Consider the following 27,267-nt stretch of genomic DNA (forward strand, 5'->3'; position numbering starts at 1 on the left):
ACATCTTCTTCATTTCTTCTTTGACTTGTTCTTTATTTATGACTCTCTTTCCTTTGATATCATGATCATTAATAGTAGCAAACCAAGATATCTGTAGGTATAGGATACACGTATCAAAACTTAAAAAATAATTATAACATGGAAATCCAAATGGTCTCAAAGGTTGTACAATTCCTTTTCTACACTTAGTAGTTAAGTGTTCTAATTGCCCACATTGAAATCATTTGACAAGAGCATTATCTTCCTCCTTTCAATAGTATATCAATTTCCTTGTTGTTAGTTTTATGCATTCTTTATCTTGTGTCCATAGTGATTACATTTATAGAAACATTCAGACAAATGTTGCTAAGATGTTCCACTAGTAGTTTCACATCTATATTCATAGGCTTTATGACCAAAGTTTTTGTAATTGTAACAATAACCATTGAAAAGCATGCTTCTAACTAATCTTTCTTGCTTCAAAAAAAAAAATTTGTGTGACCATAATTACCATATTTTAAATAGGAGGGCTTATAGGGCTTCTTACATCATGCATCAATTGATTTTTAAGATATTTGTTTCTTAGAATTTGATGATTCTTCTTTCTCCACCATGTTATTTTTGGTATATCCTAGGCTGATAGTGTCACCTAGTTCTAATTTTTCAACTATTTATTGGATTTTTTCATGCTTTTTTCTTTCTATCAATTCACTTCATGCATGGTTATCTTTTCATTATCTTTCTAAGAGTGAATTTTTTTCTGTGGTAATTTTTGTAGTGTTTATTTTCTTTATTTTAAGATATTCTTTGGTATTCTTGGAAATCCTCATTCATTCCAATATTTCTATCATTATTCATAGATTCCTAATAGGGATGAGGCTTCTACCAAGGCTTAGTCTCCTAACAAGGACTCGAGACACTATACATTATTCATAGATTCCTAATAGGGTCAATATCCTTACCCAGATTCTTTATATAGTGAATCATTTTGTGGGTTTCATCACCACTAGGGTTTTCCCTTGGCCAGGGTTTCCCTAGTTTAAAAAAATCATGTTATGAGCTCTCTTTATGTATAATTATTTATACTATTTAGCATTATTGGTTCTGTTTCTTATGCATATTGCAAAGTAATTAATAATATTCAGTCATGTGAAAAAAGATTGAAAATACTGATTCACTCCCCCTGTCAGTATTATCTATTTCTAACAAATTGAATAGCAACAAAGTTTACAAATAAAAGTAGATATGATCTCTTTAACAGAAGAAGGATTGTGAAAAAATAGAAGGAAAGGTTTGAGAAGAACAAGACAAAGATTACAAGTTGTTGAAAGGCCTACCTACTAAATATCAGACAAGTGGACAATGGAAGGGAGTAGTAGGAGTCATCATTATGCAAAAGGCTTTCTCCAGCTACTTGGATAAATTAATAGAGATATCTACTAGTCCTCAAGATAGAGTGACACATCTTTAAGAGCTTAGTGGATGCATACACATGGAAATAGATGAAATGCAAGACTGGTTATGCATAATCAAAGATTTGGCCAAAGAACACTCCAAGTGGCTTATCAGATACACTAAAGTCCACGTCAATATACATGAAGAAATCATTCCAATCATTGTCATTACCAAGGCCTATAAGATGAAATTAGAATAGGGGAAGAAAGAAAAATTTTATTTCTCCTACTTTTTTGTATTCTAATATGAAATTGTAACTAATAATTGCCTTCTTTCCATTTGTCATTTTTGAGAAGATGAACCGATCCAACTACTTTTTGTAATGGTTCATCTTAGAATCCTATATGTACTCCATAGAAAGATTAATGAAAGGTTGGCTAAATTTTGGTGTGAAATGTTTTAGATTGTAGAGACAACTTGAATATATTTTGTGTCAATTATTTACTCTTCCATTGCATTTTTTAGTTAGAAACTTATTTTTGAGTTGAATTAAACTAATGAAAAAACAAAGAGTTGTTCCCCTATTTTAATATAGCCAATTGAAGATAATCATAGTATTGTTAGAGGTTGAAAGAAATTTTTTCTATTTGGTTTCTTAAGTTAGTTTCATAAATTTTAGAGTTAAAATCATTTTTTAAGCATCTTATTCATACAAATAGAATTCCTTATTGCATCATCAAATTCTATGGTTTCATAAGATGTGTGGACTCACAAGTCTAGTTAGTATTAAGATCCAAATTTTAGCTTGAGTTAGTTCCTATTCAGGCCTAACTTGGTTTTCCTCTCCTATTCTTTGGTCAAGAAAAAACTCCATCTTAGATTTACAAACAAAAAAATTCATTGTAAATCACAAACTCAAGGGAGTTGTACCTATAAGTTTAGAGGAAATTAGCCATTTAGTTGTAATCAAACATTGTTCATATATATTGGGCATTTAAAGATTAAATTGAAAAGGAACAATTTGTTTACCAATAGTTTGGAATAAAGAGAATTCTGAGGCATTTGAAGGGTACTAAAGATTATGGATTATGATAAAGGAAAGGAGGCAACTTATATTTGAAAGCCTTCACTGATGTAGATTGGGCAGGAAGTGTTGATGACAGGAAGAGCACCTGTGGTGGGGCATTATTTCTTGGTAAGAGACTATTGTCTTGGACAAGTATGAAGCAAAATTGCATGTCTCAGTCTATAGCAAAGGCATAATATGTTGCAACAACATCTAATTATTCCAATATTGTTTGGTTCTGATAGGTATGAAGGTAGAAATTAAGGATTTAGTGGTTATCTTATGTGATAGCACTAGTGCAATTAATATATCAAAAAATCTTGTGATGCATAGTAAGACCAAGCATGTTGCAATAAATTATCATTTTCTGAGAGAATTGGTACAAGAAAAAGAGGTGACATTGGAATATGTGAATACTAAAAAACAAATTGCAGACATATTCACCAAGCTATTACCTAAGGATGCATTTTTGTATCTAAGAGGTAAGCTAGATTTTATTCCCCTATCTACAGCTCACTAAATGAATTTTAGTGATGCATCAACCATAGCATGTTGAAGATCAGCCAAGTTGATGCAATAATGAAAGGGTAGACTACATATGAATCTATACATCGGGTATATTGGAATTTACTAAATATTGTATTTGACATCAAATGTCAAAGAGGGAGAATTTGGTTGTCATATCAAAAAAAATTTATTTGAAGATGTCAAAGAGGGAGGACTTATGAAAGACATCAAAGAAGGATAACTTGGTCTAATATGAAAGATAGAAATTTTTCTATTAGAATAAGATGTTGAGGACAAAGTAAAATTGGAGAGTTTGCTAACAGAGGGAGAAATTGAAATCAAAGGGATAAATTGATGTCAGAGGGAGTTCACACTAATAGAGGGAGTTCTCATGGATGAGAATCACAATGAAACTAAGAATATTTTCCTTACTTTAATTTTCTTTAAAATTTCATTGTATTATGGCATGTTGAGTTTTCATCAATGCTAAAGAGGGAGATTGTTGAAAATAATTGATCAATTGTATATTGTCTTTGATGTTACACAAAATGTCATATATTTAGTAGTCAATATATGTCTAGCTCACTTAGGCGATAAAGATAGTTTCCTATGTCTATGGAGCATTCTATTGTTTTCCAAGTTCAAAAGATAGCATCTACTAAGTTCACTAAGGTGTTGAAGAAAAGTTTGTAGAAGTTGAATGTTAACCAGTGTTAACTAAACTCACTCGGTTACCAAAGAAATTTTTTGAAGATGCAATGTTAATTGAGCTCACTTGGTTAACACATGAAAATCATTTTTGAGTTAGAGTCTACTGAGTTGGGTCGGCTAACGAAGCATTTTCTTGTTTTGGCATATTGATTTTAATGGATTTGTTTGTTGGTTTTAGTTGACTGAGGAGATGAATACTAATTATTCTAAGTTTTATTCAAGTTGACTTGACAATGTTTTTGATGTAAGTATAAGGCCAAGTTGAGGATTGAATGTGTGATAATGTGTGGAAGATAAGCAGATTCTTAGAGGAAGCAAATTAAAAGGATAATGATAATATTCTTGTTCGACAGCAAAGAATAATCTGATCAAGACGGATGAAGTACTCAAGCCAAAATTGAGATATGAAATCAAAAATACATTTGCATCAACAATCAGGTCATATCATTATTACTCTCTAAACATTGTAGCATTATATCAAATCTCTTAATAGAGTTAGCCTAATAGCTATTTGCCAAATCCTCTAACAAGGTGGCATTTTGAGATTGAAGTGTCTAAAGACCTCTAACAAGGCTAGTCCTAACAAGGTGATTAAATCCTCTAATAGGGTCACACCTAACAGTGTGTTTTGTAACTTTTAACATAGTTGGCTTCTGATAGGGCTCACTTTAGAAGAGTGAAAAATAGTAACTAGTATCAATTGGTGGTTTTTCCCAAATTGGGTTTCCATGTTAAATCTTGGTGTCACTTGTGTTCATGCTATTTATTTTGTGTATGAAACTAAGTTAATCAAGTTTAATCATAGTTAACACCTTAAGATCTACATGTTAAGTATTTATTGAGTTACATTTGTTAATTCAGTGCTTGTTGAGTTACAACATATTGTTAGTGTTAATTGGGTGCATGTGTGTTAATTGAGTGACAAGAGTATCAACAAAGTTTATGTTTTGTACTGACATCTAAGGGATTTTGGATTTTGGATTTGGGATATATTTGCAACAAACACTTCCCTTCAATTTATACTTCTGGAGAACCCATTTGAGGACAATCTCAATTGAAATCCTAAAAGCAATAAAACATCCCCCTTATAAGTAGAGTTGTAGGCTGAATGACTCAATACTATCCACTATACTATAGGGGAGGAATATTTCTAGGCTATTCACTTAGAGATAAACCTTGGGATCCTTTTTAGGGGGGATTGATGGAACTTTTAATTAGGGCCCCCTTCTTATAACTTGTCTTGATAGAAGTACCCTTCTCCTTCCCACCAATACATTTTGAGTCCTTCCCCAAGAATGCCAAATCCTCCTTTGGGGAATCTCCAGTGGGGTTGATTTGCACAAAGTCAACCCCCCTCCCACCTAATGGAAATTAACACATCTTCCACCTCACATTGGGCCCTCGATGAAAAGGTCAACACTAGCTGCAAATTGGACAAAAAAGAGTCCCATAGTCAAATTCCAACAAGCCCCGATGTGTCATACATATTCAAAATTGAAAATTGAAGAAGAGTGAGAAATTTGTAGAGCCTCTCATTAAGATGTAGTTGAAAATAAATTTTATTTTAACTATTTAAATTAAATAATAAGATATCTATACTATGATCATACATGTATATTTGTATGGTGAAAAATCACTCTCTTATTTGATATGTTAAACCATAATAAATATTTTGTTTTTTATATTTTTAGATGATTCCCATTTTATTCAAAATGCTTAAGAAAATATAATTTCTTACACATATTTAAAAATATTATTCATTTATGTCTAATATTAATAAACTAGAAATAAGTGTTCCTATTTGATGCTTAGTATGAACATATATATATATATATATATATATATATATATATATATATATAGATATATATATAATCATTTGTATAAGATTCTCATGATCTAATATATATATATATATATATATATATATATATATATATATATATATATATATATATATATATATATATATATATATATATATAGATATATATATAATCATTTGTATAAGATTCTCATGATCTAAACTAGAAAATGAAAGATTTAAAATGTGTAAATTTATCTTTGAAGATGTATACAAAATGCAAGTTTTTCAATGGGTTTTTTCAATCCTCGCGAGGGTTAAGACAAGTTGAGCCTCTCTCCAAATTTCTTTTCATTATCATGAAAAGGCTTTGAGTATAAGTATTCAGTCCAAATATTGTCTTTGTCTTTGGAAAGGGGCACAAACCACAAGCACATCCATCTTGAATATGTTCTCTTTCTTTTAGGATGACACCTTGCTATTTGTAGAAGCATCCATTTAGGAAGAAAGGAATATTAAAGACACCCTAGATTCATATATGTCTATGTTAGGACTAAAAGTAAATCCATAGAAATAAAAGATATTCTTATTTAATGTTGATGAAAGAGTTACCAAGAAGGTTGCCAATACTTTAGGCTTCATGGTGGAGTAATTTCCATCATCATATTTAGGTCTTCCTCCCTTCACATGAGCTAACAAATTGTGTTATTAGGTATACATAATCAAAAGAATAAAGAGAAGGATATTAGCATGGAAAGAAATATGGTCATTAATAGTAGCCATGATTCTTTTAGTGAAGGTGGTACTATCAAGTATTCCTTAACAATTGTTAAAGAAATCAAAAAAATAATTAAGGACATATTGTGGAATGGAAGTTATTAGAAGAGTGAAATATTTTTTTAGTTCCTTTACAAGATATGGCACAAACTAAAGCAATTGCAAGTGTAGGTGTATATGATTTGTAGCTCCCAAATAAGATATTTGGTGGAAGGCTAATTTGGTAGATGTATAAAAAACCATATAGGAATTAGTGCAAGATCATGTAGCAAAAATATTTTGACAATATGGATCAAAAATGACTTTTCACCATTCTTAATCCACCTAAAGGTTTTGTTGTCTTGAACTTCATTATATAGGCTAGAGGCCTAGTCCAACAATATATTTCATAGGAATTGTATAAAGGAGATGAAATAAAATTATAAAACAAGTCTTGATAGGGGTTACCTCCTTTAGCTAGTATTCAATAGGAGAATGACCTAGTTAATGTTTTCTTTGTTAGGTGGGGAATCAAACTTATTGATTATGTAGACTTTGTAGATATATATTCAAGGAAAGCTATTTGAAAAGATCCTTATGAATTGCCAATTTCTAATGGTCAAAAAGTGTCTCTTCAAAAAAAATTTAAGGAAAGGGAGATATATCTATCTGATAGGGATGACACATTAGTGTGGGTACTAGAACAAGATGGTAACTATTCAATTAAAGAAGGTTCAAAGTATTGTAGCAAATTCATAAATCAAATCCCATTCAGTAGGATTTTTCCTTGTGCTAGAATAAATGCACCATTCCCAATGATGAATTATTTTATTGGCTATCCTTGAAGAATGAGATCCTCACTAGTGAAACACTTAATAAGCTCTCCATTTCTTTATCTTTCAACTATGTCCTTTTCAATGAAGCCATAGATGGTAATTTTAATTTGTTGCTAAATTTTTCATTTGCAAACTATTGCTGGACTTTTGTTCTCAATATAACAAATTATAGTATACTTTTATCCAATATATTGTGGGATTTACTTCATTCTTAGCCTATTTGGCCTATTTTATATTCATCATCTAGTGGGTAAGGAATAAGTACATTTTTTGCAAGGAGACCAATCATGTTAGTGAAGTGGTGTTGAAGGACATTGAAAAATTAGTTTCTGAAGTGGTTAATTATAAGATAATATTTTTCAAATATATTTTTTTCTTTTCAAACTTGGAATGAATAAATAGTGAAATAATGAAAGGGGGTTATGATTTCGTTTGGATTATTTCCACGGTGGAATGTTGCTACTAACATTGACAAAACAAGTATTAAAGTAATGAAGTACTCTAAAATAACCATAATATAATTGATTCATTGGACTAATAATTAGATTATGTTAGTCATTTCATGACTAGTGAATATTGAAATATTCATAAGTCCATCTAAAGGGATTATATGGCTAAATTACCATAGTGTCTCTAAATGAGGTAATAATCACTTCAGTACACTAGATGTCAAAGCTTGGTAATGACATGTATCATATGAATAGTTTTGTAGAAGGTTGATTTTCTTCTACTAAAATTTATTCTAGAGGCTTCTCCACTTCATCTCATTATTAGTTTGCATGTTTGCAAGCTCAATTATCATCGCACTTTTATCTCATCATTTTATCAGACATATTGTGTTCAACTGTATAGTAATGGAAAGGATTATTAATTGTGCAAGTGAAGTCTATTTCACATGCCAATTGGTGGTATTTATAAGCTTCAAGTATTTATTTCATCCTCATCAATTATGTAAGTGAAGGTCTATATGCTTGAGACTGTCATCTTTTCTCTTCTATGGGTTTCTTGTAGAGATGGATGACTTAAGTGAATCGAATGTGTGTGTATGCGTTGACATGGTTCATGGTGAAATACCATTTGAGGAAATAGTGTCAAACTCAGAGTTAGAGTAAATCTTCACCATACATTGCCACTATTGTTGGGAGGTTGTTAAAGCCATTTTGTGTAAAGAAATTTTGTACCAATTTTATAAAAGGGTTCTCTTTCCTTAACAGATGGTATCAATTTTATTTTCCAATTTTCTTGATTGTTCTGAGTCTTGAGTTTATCTTTTTGTTCATCATTATCATGCACATGAAAAAATTGGTGATGTCATATAAGTATAATTTAATTTCTTCCAAAGCATTCATTCATAGTTTATTTTTCCCTAAGCTAGTTAGGAAAGGTGATTGGTGCAAAGTAGTATTCCAAAATGTGAAGATTGATAGATGGTTTTTTGGGCTTGACATGGTTTTCTAATTGGACTGGGCCAATATACTTGGACCTCACAAAGATCACATGGAATTTTTCCCTTCTATTTGTGAATGATTTCATTCCAAGTGAAGGAAATTTTGGAGTAGGATTTTCATCATGCAATGAAGATTTATCATGGGTTCTTTTGGCTATGATGTCTATTGAAACTTGCTGATTTATTTGATCAAATTTTTCCAAACCATAAAACTCCTTTCCAAGCAGCTTATTAGTTATTCAACATCTTTCAGGAGCTTAAGAATCTTGAGCAACTCAGGCATGTCAAAAGGTCATTCTTTATTATTATCTAGAAATCTAATCTCTTTCTCCTTCTAATAACTTAGTGGTGAAATTCCTTTTTGAAGTAGGACAAATTAATATAGCAATGAAGTTTCCTATTTTATAAAAGAAGATTTTTTTTCAGTTTGGTGAATGCATATGTGCAATTAGGAAGAGCTCAAAACAAAGAATCTAACAAAGGAAAAAGAACAATTGTATCTTTGGTAGTAAATAACCTAGCACATAATTTTTAACTTTAAGTTGGTTCTTTGTATTTCCTTATAGAGCAGTGATTGCTCTAGGAAAAAAACATTTTGTATATAGTTGTGTAGTGTTGTAGTTTTCAATTTCTAACAATGGTAGGAAGTTTTAATGTAGATGATTACCAGTTTGCAATAGTTTTTAAATTGAATAACTATACTTGATTCCCATTTTGACATCTCACTCATAAATCCCCCTTTGGATATATTTTAATTTTTTATTAACTATTGACTCCCCCTTTAACAACAATGATAGAAGTATACAAAATGATACAAAACCAAACAATGTATTACTAGTATGCACATATATTATGCTAAATACATAAGCAAAAATGGTCTTAAAGACTCAAAGATCATTCTACCATATCTTATGTAGATTTTTTATGATTACAATCTAACCATGTAGCAAATATGATAACTCTTCTAGTGTATCCACAATACTCATATTCGTTGGGGCTAAAACAACTTCTTCCTCCTTTATGACTTTTTCAATAGATCCATGTTGGGAATTGGATTACTCTGTATCTCTACCACTATATTAAAAAAATTACAATCAATTTATTTAACTCCTCTTGAGTTTCAACTCTTTTCTTGTCAATATCTTGGATAAACTCAAAAAAGTCACTAATTGTGGCAAGTATCATAACAACTTCCTTTAATTCTTCCTTCCCATGGTATACAACAATTGTTAATGAAGCTCCATCAAGTACAATGGATTGAACAATTTTTTTAGATCTTTTATTCTCATATTCCATTTTCAATTTGTGCATAGCTGCATCTTGTATACTTTGCATTTTTTTACTTCCAACAATATCAAAATTATCTAATTTTTGAATACATGTAGCATATGAATCACAATCCACTTCAAGAAACAAGTCTTATAATATGTCTCTTGCTGATTGGATTACAAATGCCTATTTCATTTGGCCTTTCATCATTTACTTTTTGGCTTTTGATTGCATTTTCATAACTATTAGAATGATTTTGAATAATTGAGAGGGGGAGATCAGTTATCCTTAGGTCTTGATGTACCAATTGAACTTTTAATCACTTCAAATACTTTAGATCTAAATATTCAATAGCTCAATCTCTATAGTAAACAATTCATAACATGAGTTTGTAGTTCATTGTCCTAATAGTAACACACTTGTAGAATGTAAAACATTAACAGTACAACACCTCAAATGACATCCACACAATTATGACACTAGGATTTAATGTGGAAACTCAATTTTTGGAAAACTACCAATAACATGTCACCAATTTTTCACTCTTATGAAGTTAGCTTTATTAGGAGCCAACCCTATTAAAGGTTACAAAACACACTATTAGGTGTGACCTTGTTAGAGGATTTAATCACCCTATTAGGAGTGACCTTGTTATATGACTTAAGAACATTCAATTAGAATGCCACCTTGATTAAAGGATTTATATATGACTGCTAGGTCAACCTTGATTGAAGGATTTCATTATTGATACAATGGTTCTAGAAAGTAACAACAGGTTAATCCAACAAATACAATTCATTTTGCAAAAGCCTATCACAATTCAACTCACATGTTTATCCATTGACTGGCCTCCATTGTTATTTCTATCCCTGATTTCATGATACTCCTTCAAGCAACCACTCTTCACCTTTTCTCTACTCTTCTTAGCCTCCTACTCAAGTTCACCAATCAATAGCATCAACAACTTCTAGGTCCTCACCAAGTTTGCTAACCTCTTTAGGCTTAGCCCTTGTACCTCCTTAAGGTAATTCTGATATTGTGCTTCTTAAACACCATTGTAGATCTCAGAGTTTGGTCAGATTCATTGAATCCTTCCAACATTTTTTCTCCTTTATTCTCTTCTAGAAACTTATCCAAACTTCACCCTGAGTTCTTCCATAAAAATGCTCAAACATGGTTTCCCTTGAATTAAATGTTTTAGGTCATCCATCCTTATCTTTCATATGCTTTACATATTCCAAGAAATCAATTGTATTGGCTGGAAATCATGACTTCCTCTTCTTCTCTCAAATGTTGTCCCTTGACCAACATTGAGTTTTGACACTTGATCATCACTGGGTTACTTGGTCACTACTAACTTTTTTTTTTGGCACATATACTGATGCTTGATCAATACTAATGCTCGATCAACATTATATTTTCTCATCTTATACTAGAACTCAGTTGACACTAGCATTATTCGACATAAACTTCAAGTTCCTTAATCTTCTACTCTTTTTCTTTTAATCTTATGCATTTGGTCATTCTTTGATCACATCTTCTAAGCTTCAATACACCTATCTTCTTCATTAAGTTATGATTAAGAAATCACTTTATCTTCTCAAAGTCCAACTAATTAAGTGCCCATTGTAGTTCCTCATAACTTAACCTTTTCTCTAGGTCCTTTTTTTATGTCCATCTTCTCTCATCAATAATCTAGGTATAGTACTCAAATTAGATAGAAAATTGTCTCACCAATAAGGTTTGACATCAATGACAACATAACAATTGTCTAAATTGTAGTTTCCAATAATAAAAATGTGTGTGAGTTCATTAGGACTCAAAGTACTCACATCAATTGGCGCTTTAATGACCAAAATATCATCTTCATCATAAATGGACTTAATAGTAGACAAAGAATGTATAATTGTTACCTTTTCTTCTCCTTATCCACAATATCCTCCTTTCATTCTTTATTTTATTTCTCTCCTTCCACATGAACATCCTTAGCATATGCATGATATTCTTTATTCTTATCTCCTTCAATAATATCTATTAACAATACTTTTTTCTTCTCTCAAATAGCTACATTCATTGTGGTATCATTGCTCATGATATCCTCCATGACTTGATTAATCCATGTGGTCTCTAGAGTATCCATGTAATGCCTCACTAAGGAATTCAATAGGGCAAGGCGAAAAGCTACTATGTTTGGTGGGTAATTTTTCTTTTGAACACCTTTTTTTTGCTAAGTTTACTCAATCATAAATGTAACAGTCCTAATAGGTTCCATAACATTATCCTTATATACATTTCTTAGTTTCCAAATTTAGGAGTTATGTTTTCTAATCCAACTTAGCAAGTATTTTAATTTTCTTTTCTCATTTAAATTTCTCTAACATTTCCCTACTTAATTTAAGTCACCTATTAATTTATGTCTACTTATGGTTTCTTACTCGATTCAATATTCATCCCTATATTTATTTCTTTCTATCTCTTTTGAGTCTTAGATCTCATATAGGACTTAGCCACTCCCAATTAAGTTATCTACATCTATTCTTGAAGAAGTCAAGGTGTGATAAAAAAACACTTAGATAGTGTTTCCTAAATATTTATTTATGAATTCCAAACAATATTTGTACAACTTTCATTTCCAAATTAGGAGTTAATGTCTTAAGCTCTATAAATAAAATACATATACTTAGCATGCAATAAAGATACATTAAATAGGATGAAACCATCAACTATACATATTTACCAAATTATATTCTATTCACTAATTACTCTGATGATTAATTTGACAATATTATAAAGAGTACGTGATTAATTTATTCATTGTACATATTATCATTACCATCATCTAAATAAGAGGGAATATACAATGTCATAACATTATTATTACTTCATTAATATTTTTGAAAGAATACATTATGTCCACATCTAGGTATCATAAGGTAGATGTCTGCTCCTAGAACTCAACCATAGATTGGTATATCTAATAGAAGGAATAGATCTATCATGGACTGTGTAAGAAGACTAATGATGAAAAATAATGTCTTACAAAAATTCTACAGAGAAGATATAAGTATTGTTTTTTATACATTGAATCAAGTACAAGTCAAGAAAGGTACTAATAAAACACCTTTAAAAATCTTTGGTATGGTCATGCACCTAATGTGAATTACTTCAAAGCTCCTAGAAGAAAATGTACATTCTAAAAGATACTAGGAAAGGTAAACTTGATGCAAAAAGTGATGAAGGCATATTCCTAGGTTATTCCACAAAGAGTAAGGCATATAAGTGTTTGAATTATAATATTAACAAGATTGTGGAAAGTACAAATGTTAGAGTTGATCGATTTACAGAAAAGAGTGAAGTAGAATGCAAGAAGGAACACAAAGATTTTAGAAATTTTGTATATGTCTATAAAGGAGAACCTAGTACCATTTCTAAACTTGAGAGACTAGTTGAAGTGATGCAGATTAAGGACACTATCAAGTCTTAGTAGAGGAATGCTACCAAGAAATAACAACCTGCCAAGTGTCAGGCTATTCAAGCCAAGCAACAAGTAGTGATTTCTGAACATCAGATGGATGAACTTGTGATATAGCTATAGATACAACAAGAGGGACATGAAGATATTGTACATGTAGAACCAACTGAACTACCACAAAAAGTAAGAAGATCTAAACCTGTGCTAGGAAAATATGTAAGGAAACATCATACACTAGATCAAATCATTGGAGACAAAGATTCAAGAGCTATGACAAGAAATATATTGAAGAATGATACATTTTTTTCATGTGAGTTTGAACTTAGAACAATTAAGTATGCACTCTAGAATGAAGATAAGCTAAGAGCTATGAGTGAGGAAATTGATCAGATTGAAAAGAACAATACATGAAGACTAGTACATAGGCCAAAGAACATGAAATGGACACTAGTACATAGAACAAAAACCATGATTGTGATTAGAAATAAGTGGCTATTCAGCAACAAGCTAAATGAGAAAGGTAAAATCACAAAGAACAAAGAAAGACTAGTTTGTAAGGGATATGTACAAGAGGAAGGAATTGATTATGGAGAGACTTTTTCTCTAGTTACGAGGTTGGAAGGAGTAAGAATCTTAATTGCATATATTTCTTACAAAGGTTTCAAAGTTTATCAAATGGATTTGAAATCTGCATTTCTGAATGGTATACTTGAAGAAGAAGTCTACATTGAACAAATTGAAGGATTTGTTGATCCTAACAAGAGAAAAATGGTATGTAAGTTACAAAAAGCTTTGTATTGTATGAAAAAAGACCCTAGAGTATGGTATGAAAGGTTACATACTTATTTAGTAAAGATTGGTTTCTAAAAACAATAATGATAACAATAATATGTACTTTGATGGGGACACAACCCAAGCACAGAATGGACACAATAGGAAAGGGAAATTTTTATTAACTATGTAAATATGATAATACATTTAGTATAGAGAAAATAGACTTCAAAACATTTCCCTATCGGCTTACAATAGTATAAATCGGGAGATAATTTCTCCTTTCAGTACCTCCTCTCAAACTCCACTTCGAACTGTCTTTTATAATGCCAGAAATGTCCTTAAATAGACCCAAAAGGGTTAAGGATTAGGAATACATTCTAGAAAGTGCTAATTGGCATCCATCAACCAAATAGAAGGCTCTAGAAGCTGCGTTAGAAGTCAGCACAAAATTAGAAGAATCCAGAAATGGTAACCGAACTTTCGGGAGGCATAACTTTTGAACCGTAGCTCCGATTGACGAACCTTTAAGATTTCTAGAAAGCTCTCAAAGCGCTCTATAGCCCTATGGACCAGCTTCATTCGTCCCCCCTTTTTTTGGCCCTGTATGAGGTCATTTAATGCCCTTAACCTAACTTTGAAGAATTCTTAGGAGGTCTCAAAAAATTGAAAAATTGTAATAACTTTCAAACTGTGGGGCCTTTTGTCCTAGTTCTTTTTCTGGAATGCTCTAAATTACAATTACATTCATCCGACTAATTTACACCCTCTAATTCACCAAAATTATGGCTCAATTACATACTCCTATTTTTCTAGCATTTACATGTATCCCAAGGTGCTCAAATACTATATCCTAGAACACTGATAGTGGAACTGTTGGAGTTGGAACCTTTATTTGACCCAAATGGGTATCCAAAAATGAAAACACATGAAACAAAAACTAAGTCTAAGTAAATTTTTTGGGTGACACAAGATTTCCCTTATACCTCTGGATGCTCCTGCGTCATACTTTAAAGTGAATATGAGAACAAGATATTGTTAGCTAGAATTTATGTTGAAGATATCATGTTTGGAGGACAAGATTCATTGTGTAAAACCTTTGCAAATGAAATGAAGAAAGAGTTTGAGGTGTCAATAATTATAGAGATTAAATTCTTTTTTGGTTAACAAGTCTATCAAAAGAAAGGAGGAATATACATTGCATAGTCAAAGTATATCAAGGACGTACTAATTTTTTTTGGTATGGAAGACTCAAGACCTATTGGGACACTTATGGTCACTATAAATAAACTTGATCAAGGAATGATGATTATGCATAGGTAAATTAGACATTTTATATATCAATGATTGGAAAATTGCAATAATTTCTTCATAGAAGACTTGACATTGCATTAGCAAGTGGAATAGTTACAAGGTCTTCTTCTAATCCTAAGGAGAATCACATGATGGATGTGAAAAGAATAATAAGATATCTGAAAGGAACAAAAGACTATGGCTTATGCTACAAGAAGAATGAAAAGTTTGAGCTGAAAGTATACAGAGATGCTGATTGGGTTGGTAATGTTGATGAAAGAAGAAAACACTAGTGGAGGAATTTTATTTCTAGGAAAGAGGCCACTTTCATGGACAAGCAAGAAGCATAACTATATTTTACAATCTATAGAAGAAGTTGTATATGTTGTTGGAGCAATGAATTTTTTAAACATTGTATGGATTAAACAAGTGTTAAGAGGTATGAAGGAAGAGATAAGTGAACCTTTAGTGATCTACTATGATAGTATAAGTGCTATAAATATTTCAAAGAATCTTGTGATGCATACAAAGACAAAGCATATTGAGATCAAGTACCATTACTTGAGAGAGTTAGTGCAAGATAAAGAAGAAAGGCTTGAATACATGAACACAAAGGAGAAGATAGCTAACATATTCACTAAGACACTACCTAAAGAAGAACATGTTTACTTAAGAGGCAAGTTAGGGATCATTTCACCTATGTGAAAAAAAACTAAGAGTCATAGAATTAGATTAAATGTTTTTATACAAATATCTTACATATTGATTTAGGAGATGACACTTTAGAATATGTCTAAAGGTGTGGTGTGATGTGAAGTAGTAAGAAGAGATGAAACCAAAGTTTCTATCTAATGTACTACTATAGATTATACATAGTTGATATTTGCATGGAAATAGAGATGTCTGTCAATGAACCTGATATGGGGATTGAAATGTCTTTGCAATTGTTGTGAAAGAGGGAGAGAAAGATAATAAAGTAGTGAAATAGAGGGAGAAATAGATGCACTAGTTACCATGGCTAGCTGATTAGAGAGAGCTATGAGAAAGAGGAAGAGAAAGATATGAGAAGGATATGTTGATACACAAGATGATGAGTAGATGAAGATGATATATAGAGGGAACATACTTGAGATGATGGATGATAATTAGAATGAAACTAAGGATATTAATGAAGATCTACCTAATTAAACATAGAGGGAGCTGAGTAGTGAAACGCTTGAGGTGTTGGTTACTTTTTAGATTGTGTTGTAACTTAGAATATGTTGCATTTTGAAGATGTTTCCATCAATGTCAAAGAGGGAGATTGTTGGAACTACAATTTTGAAACAATTTTTATGTTGTCATTGATGTCAAGTCTTAATGGTAAGACATTTACTAACAATATAGAGTATCATATCATATGATTGATGAAGAGGATTTGAAAAGAAGAGATCATGAGATGACTTAGTGAAAGGTTGAGTTGAGATGTGAAAGTGTGAGGTAATTAAAATGGACACTTGATAGATTGGTACTTGACAAGATAATGTGCTATTAATTCATTATAATAAGAAAGGAAGAAAGATAAGTTGTGAAGAAACCATGTATATGAAGTAGAAGATTAAGAAAATTAGGCATTTCTAAGTAAAACAACATTGGTTGAGTGAAAGAGAATCCTGAGTGATAGAGAATATTGAGTGTCAATAATGACCAAGTTGTACAATTTAAACTAAACAAAAAAATTCAGTGATGACCTAGTGATCCAGTGATAACAAAGCAACAAAATGTGGTAATGACCAAGTGTCAGCAAACTAATAGTTTGTGAAAGAATCAAGATTTGTGGCTACCACAATTGAACTCTCAAAATAATCAAAATGTGTTGACTATAAGGATAAATGAGATGGATTATTTAATGTGTAGGGAAGATTTTTTGAGTGATCAAAGGCTAAGATTTGAGGAAACTTCTAGAAATTTCAAGAAGGAAGTGTTGGAAATTTAAGACGAGTAATTGAGAGGGGAGGGGTGAATCAATTACCACAAAAATAAATCCTAGATCCCTTAGATGTCAATACAAATCAAAACATAAATTCTGAATAAACTGTATTCTAGTGTTACTGAAGAAAATTATAAGCACTCAATTAACACTAGGAAATACAATAACTCGACAAGCACTAAGAATCAGCTATAACTTGGCAATAACTAAATATACTGATTCTTAAATTTAACTTAGTTGCATACACATAAAAGAAATAGCATGAACACAAGTGACACTAAGATTTAATGTGGAAACCCAATTTGGGAAAAACCACCAATTGCAACTTATTACTATTTTCACTCTTCTGAAGTGAGCCCTATTAGGATCCAACCCTATTAAAGGTTATAAAAAAACACTGTTAGGTGTGACCCTATTAGAGGATTTAATTGCCATGTTAGGAGTGGCCTTGTTAGAGGTATTTAGACACTTACAAACTTGAAATGCCACCTTGTTAGAGGATTTACAAATAGCTATTAAGCCAACTCTATTAAGAGATTTAGATCACTACTACAATGGTTAGAAAGTAACAATTAGATGACCTGATTTTTGATGCAATTGAATTTTTTATTACAGCTCTCAATTTTGGATTGTATACTTGATCCTTCCTCATCGAATGTATCTTTGTAGCTCCACAAGGATATTCTTCTTACCCTTCAAATTCACTTCCTCTTTGCATCTTCAAATCTTCAATTACTTGCACATATTCAATCCTCAACTTGACCTTATATTTATATCTTACACATTGTCAAGTCAGCTTGACTACAACTTAGAAAAATTAATTTCATCTCCTCAGTTGGCTAGAACCAACTAAAAAATTCATTTCACTCAATATTCCAAAACAAGAAAATATTTTTTTATCCGAACTCACTTGGTAGACACTAACCAAAATGTATTTTCCTTCATTAATCAAGTGAGCTTGGTTAACACTAGTTTTCATGCCAACTTTCTTTGTCTCCCGATTGAACTCAGTAGACATTGCCTTCAAAAAATTCTCTTTGGTAGTCGAGTGAGCTCAATTAACACTCATTACCTTCCAACTTTCCTTTTTCTCTCGAGTGAACTCTATAGAAATTGACTTCTAAACTTGGTATACACAAGAATGCTCGATAGACAAAAGGAATTGGCTTCATCGCCGAAGTGAGCTTATCATACACTAACTGGAAATGATACGGCATTTTGTGTAACATCAAAGACAATGCACAATTAACCAATTATTTTAAACAATCTCCCTCTTTGGTCTTGATGGAAACACATGTCATAATAAAATGAAGTCTACAGAGGAAAATAAAGTAAGGAAAATATCCTTAATTTCATTCTGATTCTCATCCATGAGAACTTCTTCTATTAGTATGAACTCCCTCTATCTTTAGTCTTCTCCCTCTATCAAAAAAACTTTGTCTTCAACATCTTCTTCTCATATTAATCTCTCTCTCTTTGATATTAGACCAAGTTCTTCAATTATTCTTCCTCTTTTACTTTCTCCCTTTTTATAGAATGAATTATGACATCAAAACTCTCCCTCTTTGACATCCAATGCAAAAGAATATGAACGATGTAATATCTAATGTACCCCAAGCACTAATTCATATGCAATATTCCCTTTCATTATTGCATCAACTGACTAATCTTCAACATGGTCTGATTGATGCATTACTAAACTTCATTTAGTGAGCTTCAAATAGGGGAATGACCCCTAGCTTATCTTGTAGATACAATAATTCATCCTTAGGTAATGGCTTGGTGAATATGTCTGCAATCTATTCTTTGGTATTCACATATTCCAACATCACTTCCTTTTCTTGTACCAATTCTCTTAAGAAATGATATTTTATTGCAATATTCTTGGTTTTGGTATGAATCACTGAATTCTTTGATATGTTGATTGCACTGGTGTTATCACAAAAGATAATGACTAGATCTTTGATTTCTATCCTCATACCTACCAATAGTTTCTTAAACCAAACAATATTGGAACAATAGACTACTGCAACAAAATATTCTACCTCTATTGTTGCCTAAGAGATACAATTCTTCTTTTTTCTTGTCCAAAAAACTAGCCTTTTATCGAGAAGGAATGCCCCACCACTAGTGCTCTTTTTGTCATCAATTATTCTTGCCCAATCAACATCAGTCAAGGCTTGTAACTCTAAGTTGCCTCCTTTCTTGTACCATAAGCCATAATATTTAGTACCCTTTAGATAACTCATTATTCTCTTGATTGCCATCATATGATTTTCTTTTGGATTTGTTGAGAATCTTGCCACCATACCAACTACAAGAGCAATGTCAGGCCTAGTATATACAACATACTATAATTTTAAAATCATTGATCTATATGTAGTTTGATTTGCCTCCTTGGAATTTACCTTATAATAGTAAGGGTTAATATTTCCTTAATATATTTAGACTGAGTAATGTAGATACCATCTTTCTTCTATTGAATTCACAATCCAATAAAGAATTTTATATCTCCAAACATGAAAATCTCAAATTATGTGTAGAAGTTGTGAAAACCAACTTCACAGATTGCCAAGATCACTTGCATGCAAATAACCTACTAAAGAGAAACCGAAAAAGAAGGAAAAAGTAGAGCTTGGAAAATCTCAACAAGATGAGAGAAAAATTGTATTCCTAGATTGATTGAATTAATGCTTAAAAAATAATTACAAGAGTTCAACCTTAAAGGTGAATGAAAGCCCTAAAGCCTAAAAAAGCTAGGTTGCATAATATAATTAATATAAAATATTAATTATATGCACCTAAGAGATAGCTTAAGAAAACTAGAGTAATAGATAACTTATTTAATTAAATCAAAGTGATTTAATTAATAAGTATAAAAAATTAATTACTCTAACACCCCCCCCCTTAAGGAAAGCTTGGGAGGTAAGATAACCTAGCACAACGAAGAAAGCATTAAAAAATGGGTCCTGGCAACAAGGCCTGATCAAGCACCCAAAACAAGAAAATCTCTGTAAACTAGAGACAAAGGAGAAAACCTAGTGGGAAAAACACCTCTCCAAAAAGAGATAGCAAATAGTGTTCCAGAAGATAGGAACAAAGAGAAGATCATGAAGAAAACCACTGAAGCAGAAGAAGTCACAAACTCTGTTAGAAAGAAACTACTAATCTGAAGATCATCCATGGAAATAGAAGGCACAAATCGAGAGTGTCTATATGGTAGGTGATCCATCTCACCAAAATGCATAGGTAGCCAACCACTGCAATCGCCTAGTATATAGGATCAAAAAAATGAATACATAGCTCACTCCAATGAACCATCAAACCAAGGAAGCATTAGAACCAACAATATAACCCTCTCTTAATGCAGATGGGGTGAGGTGACAACCAACTGAAAAGATGGGCCAAAAATCTCCTACAACATAGGAACTAAACATATTGAGAGTGAGGTATAGACACCTATAAAGGCACATGTCACTGACACTGCATGAGGCAAAAGAGGAAGAGGGCACAAAACTAGCGAACAACTATCCCCCCATGGCACTTTATAAAATAGTGTGAGTACAACAAATCACAATGATGAAAAGGATCCCGAAATGCAAGAGTGACACTTTATCTCAGTGCATTTGCATAAAGATGCTTACAAATGAGATTAACAATGATCAAAACAAGAAAAAAATTGATACAAAAGATAGTACAACCCAAAGAAGAGATCCCATGCCAAGAAAATGATCCTCGAAACTGAAATACCTAAGATATCCATCATAAAGAAAAAATGCCAAAAATATGATAGAAAGAGCATGGAGTAGAAACTAGAAGAAATTGCATCATTTTTGAAAAGTAGACAAAACCATCTTTCCAAAAATATCACATTTTCAAAAAATAAAGATGGGATGCACAAGAAATGCTTGCCAGAGTCAAAAATAGAACTTCAAAATTTAACTACAAAAATAGGAAACTAAATTGCATTAAAATCAAAAAAATCTTACACCACTCTCTCTGTCTCGGAACTAGCTTTCTGAAATTTCTTTCGGATTAGAAAAATACCTTCGTATGCTTAAGATATGTCCAAAAAGGTGCAAGTAGGTCAAAAAAGGAACCCTAGAGAGCCTGTAGGTGTGCTGATGTAGTCCTGATGTCACATTGACATCTGCATTTCAAGGCAAAAAATTTGACGGCCACGGGGTTGTCACAGTAAAAAAAGGCCATGTGGCAGAGGTTGACTGGGTAGTTGACGTGGAAAGGGCCACATGGCACCCCTGGCCACATGTTAGTTGTAGACTATGCCAAAAATGCCACACGGGCTACTGAGTAGGTAGGGTTGTAGGAGGGTGGCGGCTGGTGGTTGTGGTGGTTGTAGTGGTGGTTGGATCTGGTAGTGCCGCATGGAGGGTGGAGGGTTAGCCGCATGGTAGTGGTCGCAGGAGTGGTCCACTAGTCGCGCAGGTGGCTGCTGGGCAAAGCGGCCCAAAAGCATTTTAAAATTTTTTTTTTAATATTTCTTCACAATAAATGCGTTCGTACAGCCTCCTAGGGGGGCTAAAATAATTTCACAAATGCTCGAAAATGAAAAAAGACTAATTTTATATGGATCTTGACTATAAATGGCCTTCTGGATCCAATGACAGTGTCTGTTTAGGCCCAAAGTATCCCAAAAAGTTGCTCTTCCTCCCAATTGAAGAAAAAAACCTCAAAAAAGTTGGGGTTTCTAACTTCAAATCACGGCTTCAAAAATCCTTTGAACAAGAAGCAGCAGGGCAGCCCTGATACCATGTAGAAGTTGTGAAAACCAACTTCACAGATTGCCAAGATCACCTGCATGCAAATACCCTACTGAAGAGAAACCAAAAAAGAAGGAAAAAGCAGAGCTTGGAAAATCTCAACAAGATGAGAGAGAAATTGTATTCCCAGATTGATTGAATTAATGCTTGAAAAAAGAATTACAAGAGTCCATCCTTAAAGGTGAACGAAAGCCCTAAAGCCTAAAAAAGCTAGGTTGCACAATATAATTAATATAAAATATTAATTATATGCACCTAAGAGATAGCTTAAGAAAACTAAAGTAATAGGAAACTTATTTAATTAAATCAAATTGATTTAATTAATAAGTATAAACAATTAATTACTCTAACATTATGTACTAATCTCTTCCTAAAAATGCTTTGCACAAGTCATTATTTCTAGTAAACAGTGTGTCATCCACAAAGATTTCTGCCAGTACAATCTTCTTGTTTGGTCCTTCTTTGATATATAGTTTTCTATTATCATTTGTTCTTTGAAACCCAACCTTTATCAAGTAGTTATGAAGTCTTTCATACCACACTCTGGGAGCTTGCTTGAGACCATATAATGCTTTGTGCAATTTACGAACCCTATCCTTTTTGCTAGTATCTACAAAATCTTCTAGTTGTTCTATGTAAACCTCTTCTTCAAGAATTCCATTCAAGAATGCAGATTTCACATCCATTTGATAAACTTTGAAATCTTCATGTGTTGCATATGATAGTAAAGTTCTAACACCTTTTAATCTTCCAACGAGAGAAATTTTTTTACCATATCCAGTACTTTCTTCTTGAGAATAAGCTTTACAAACTAACCTTCCTTTGTTTCTTCAAACTTTTCCATCTTCATTCAGCTTATGTCTAAAAACCCACTTTGTGCCAATCACATTCTTATACTTGGGTCTTGGAACAAGAGTCCAAGTTTTATTCCTCTCTATATGTTCTATTTATTCATTCATAGATTTAATCCAACTTTTATTTTCCAAAGCATCTTTAAAATTTCTAGGTTCAAATTCAGCAACAAACATGTACCTTTCAATTTGTTTCTTGTCATTATACCATCATAGTTGTCTCCAATGATCTGATCAAGTGCATGGTGCCTTTTGACATATCTTGCTAATATAGGTACTTTGGATTTGGAACTTGTTTTACATAGCTTGATATGATCTTCAAGTTCAAGTCTCGTAGTCTATGACTCAGGTCCTTTTGATGACTCAGGTTGCACTGATTACAACTCAGTAGCTTCTGACTATGACTTGTGTCCTTCAGACTATGACTTGGGTTGCATTGGTTGTAACTCGATAGCTTCTGGAGATTTTGGGGACTCAAGAGATGAAGCTTCCTGTCTTACAATTAGGTTTGGTAATGTATTAGGCTTATAATACACAAATATTTTGTTATCTTTAGGTTCTTTGCTACTTTCTTCTTCACTTTTTTTTTGAAAACTCATCAATTCTCACATGTGTACTTTCTATTATTTTATGAGTATTTAGATCCAAACAATTGTATGCTTTACTTCTGCAAGAGTATCCTAGGAATATGCCTTCATCACCTTTGACATCAAATTTACTTTTCCTAGATTCTTTCAAGATATTACATTTTGTACCAAATACTTCAAGTAACTTACATTAGGTTTATAGACATACCATAGTTCATAAGGAGTTTGATTTGAGTCTTTCTTTAGCTATACTATGTTCAAGGTATGCACTATAGTACTAATTGCTTCCTTCCAATATTTGATTTCAACATTCTTTTCTATCATCAAGGTTCTTGCACAATCCATGATGGATATGTTCCTTCTATCAACTGTACCATTCTGATGTGGTGTACCAGGGGCTAATACTTGTCTCTTAATTCCTGTTTCAATGCAAAATTCATCGAACTCATTAAAAATGAATTCACCACCTAGATAACTGATCTCAAACAATTCAACTTCTTTCTAGTTTCTTTTTCTACTCTTGCCAAATACCACTTAAATTTTTGAAATGCTTTAGACTTCTCTTTTAGATACATTACAGTCACCATTCTAGAATAATCATAAAAATAGAAGAAAAAACTTATCTCCAATGTAGCTCTCTATTCACATAGGTCCACAAAGGTTTGTATGAACCAACTCCAAGAATTTTTCTAAATGATAGTTCTTGCTTTTGAAACTAGTCTTTCCCATCTTACCAATTTGACAATTTTTGCATAGGCCCATATCAAGTTTTATCAAACTAGGAATACCTCTTACTCTTATATATTTTCTTATCTTTACTAGATTGTCAAAGTTCAAATGACACAGCCTTTTATGCCATAACCATCTTTCTTCTACTTGAGAAATAAATAATAAACTTTCACTGAGATCAAGGTAGAATAGATTACCTTTAGTTTGATTACTAGACCCAACTAGATTTCCTTTTTCATCTAGCAGCTTGGCCTTCCCATTCATGAATTCTACCTTGAATCCAATGTTATTCAACTATGCCACACTCAGTGGATTATGCTTTAGTCCTTCCACCCAATAGGCATTGTCGCATATGAGTTCATTTGTTAGTGAGATACGAGCTTTTCCCTTTGTGCAACAAGTTTCGTTATTTCCAAATCTAACACTTCCACCATCATAGTATTCCGTATGTTCAAAATTTGATTTGTTATGAGTCATATGGTGAGAGAAACCACTATCAATAATCCATGTATCATTTTTACTATCATGAGAAATAAGTTCCATTTTATCTGAATCATCATCTAATTCATCTTTTATAGCTATATATACCATTTCGTCATTATCACTACTATCAAAATCTTTAGCCATAAAAAAAAATTTCTTACCTTTGTTCTTGTACTCCTTGTAGCTCTTGATTTCCTTCTTTCCTTTGAACTTACTTCTTTTCTTTTCATCTTTGCTTTCTTTGTTGGGACATCTTGCAATGATGTGACCAACTTCTTCACATAAAAAATAGATTAGAGGAATCTTACCTTTTACTTTCCTTTGCCTTTGGAATATTTCCTTACAAGTAGGGCTTCACCAACTTCAAGATCATTGTCTGAACTTTCTTCCTCTTCTTCACATTTTGATTGTTTGGCTTTTGATTTTCCACCCTTTTTCTTGAGTGAAATCTTTACATCAAATGAAGACTCAATACCTTTGGAACTAGGGACATAGTTATCATAGTTATCCAACTCAAAAGCTATCAATCTTCCCAATAGAGCATCCAAATTAATCTTATTATTTGGATCACATCTCATCTCTTGAATAGAAAAAAATCTAATTGCATAGATAAGAAGAATGGTTTTGAGTACCTTTCTTACAACTATTTTGTCATCAATGTCTCCTTTAGATGCTTTGCTTGCACTCACACTTGCTTTGATTCACTCAACATATTTTGTAATGTTCTCATCTTCTCTCATCTTCCTTTGATCAAACTAGCCACTAAGAATTTTTTCTTTGGCTCTCCTTACATTTTCATTACCTCCATAGATGTCTTTCAATTTGGTCCACATTTCATGAGTAGTAGTGTAACTTTTGACCTCATCAAATTCAACATAATTAAGAGCAGAAGCAATGTCAATCATCATGATGTTATGATTAAATTCTTTTCAGCAATCTCTTTAACTATCAATGTTCCAATAGGGATCTTGTATTCATTATGAAGATATTTATAGCCCAAATCATTGATAGTTTCCAAGTGTAACATCATAAGTCCTTGTCATGCTGCAAAGTTGTCTCTATTCAACTTGGGAATCCCTCTTCTATAAGACATCCTAATCTTCAGCTTAGGTCCTTGAAACTTCTTTGCAAGCACGAAAAGCTCTAATACCAATTGTTGGAAATATAAGAGGAGTAACTGAGAGGGGAGGCTTGAATCATTTACCACAAAAATAAATCCTAGATCCCTTAGATGTCGATACAAATCAAAACATAAATTTTAAATAAACTATTACTCAGCAAAGACATAGGCACTCGGTTAACACCAGCAAATACTGTAGCTTGACAAGTACTGAGAATCAATTATAACTTGGCAATAAATGAATATACTAATCTTAATGTGATTAACCTTAAATTTAACTTAGTTGTATACACATAAAAGAAATAGCATGAACACAAGTAACACCAAGATTTAACATGGAAACCCAATTTGGAAAAAACCACCAATTGCAACTAGTTGTTATTTTCACTCTTTTGAAGTGACACCTATTCAGAGCTAACCTTGTCAAAGGTTAAAAAATACACTGTTAGGTGTGACCCTATTAGAGGATTTAATCAACTTGTTAGGAATGGCCTTGTTAGAGGTCTTTAGACACTTCAATCTTGAAATGCCACCTTGTTAGAGGATTTACAAATAGTTTTTAAGCCAACACTGTTAAGATATTTAGATCACTACTACAATGGTTAGAAAGTAACAGTGAGATGACTTGATTTTTTATGAAACTAAATTGCTAATTACAAATCTCAATTCTAGCTTGTATACTTGATCCTTCTCGATCAAATGTATCTTTGTAGTTCGACAAGGATATTCTTCTTATCCTTCAAATTATCTTCCTCTTTGCATCTTTGCATCTTCAATTACTTGCACACATTCAATCCTCAACTTGACCTTATATTTATATCTTACACATTATCAAGTCAACTTGAATACATCTTAGAATACTTAATATTCATCCTCTCAGTTGGCTAGAATCAACTAACAAATTTATTTAACTCAATATGCCAAAACAAGAAAATCTTTCTTTAGTTGACCTTGCTCAATAGACACTAACCAAAATAGATTTTCCTTCCTTAACCAAGCGAGCTTAGTTAACACTAGTTTTCATTCCAACTTGCTTTGTCTCTCGAGTGAACTTAGTGGACACTACCTTTTTTGAATTCTCCTTGGTAATCAAGTGAGATTGGTTAACAATCATTACCTTCCAACTCTCCTTTATCTCCCAAGTGAACTCAATAGCCACTAACTTGTAAACTTAGCATACACAGGAATGTTTGATAGACATAGGGAATTGTCTTCATCGCTTGAGTGAGCTTGACATACACTGACTGGAAATGAAATGAAATTTTGTGTAACATCAAAGGTAATACAAAATTAACCAATTGTTTTCAACGAGAAGAAGGGGAACAAAAGATGGCTAGATCCATTGAATCTATTGAATCTAATCATAACCCTAAGATTCACAGTTATGCTTAAGCAGAAAAAGATCTAAGCTACCTATTTAAGGAGACATATGATAAGGTTT

This window comes from Cupressus sempervirens, chromosome 5, assembly GCF_028749045.1.
Source record: "Cupressus sempervirens isolate cs-2001-9-10 chromosome 5, ASM2874904v1, whole genome shotgun sequence".
NCBI classification, from domain to species: Eukaryota; Viridiplantae; Streptophyta; class Pinopsida; order Cupressales; family Cupressaceae; genus Cupressus; species Cupressus sempervirens.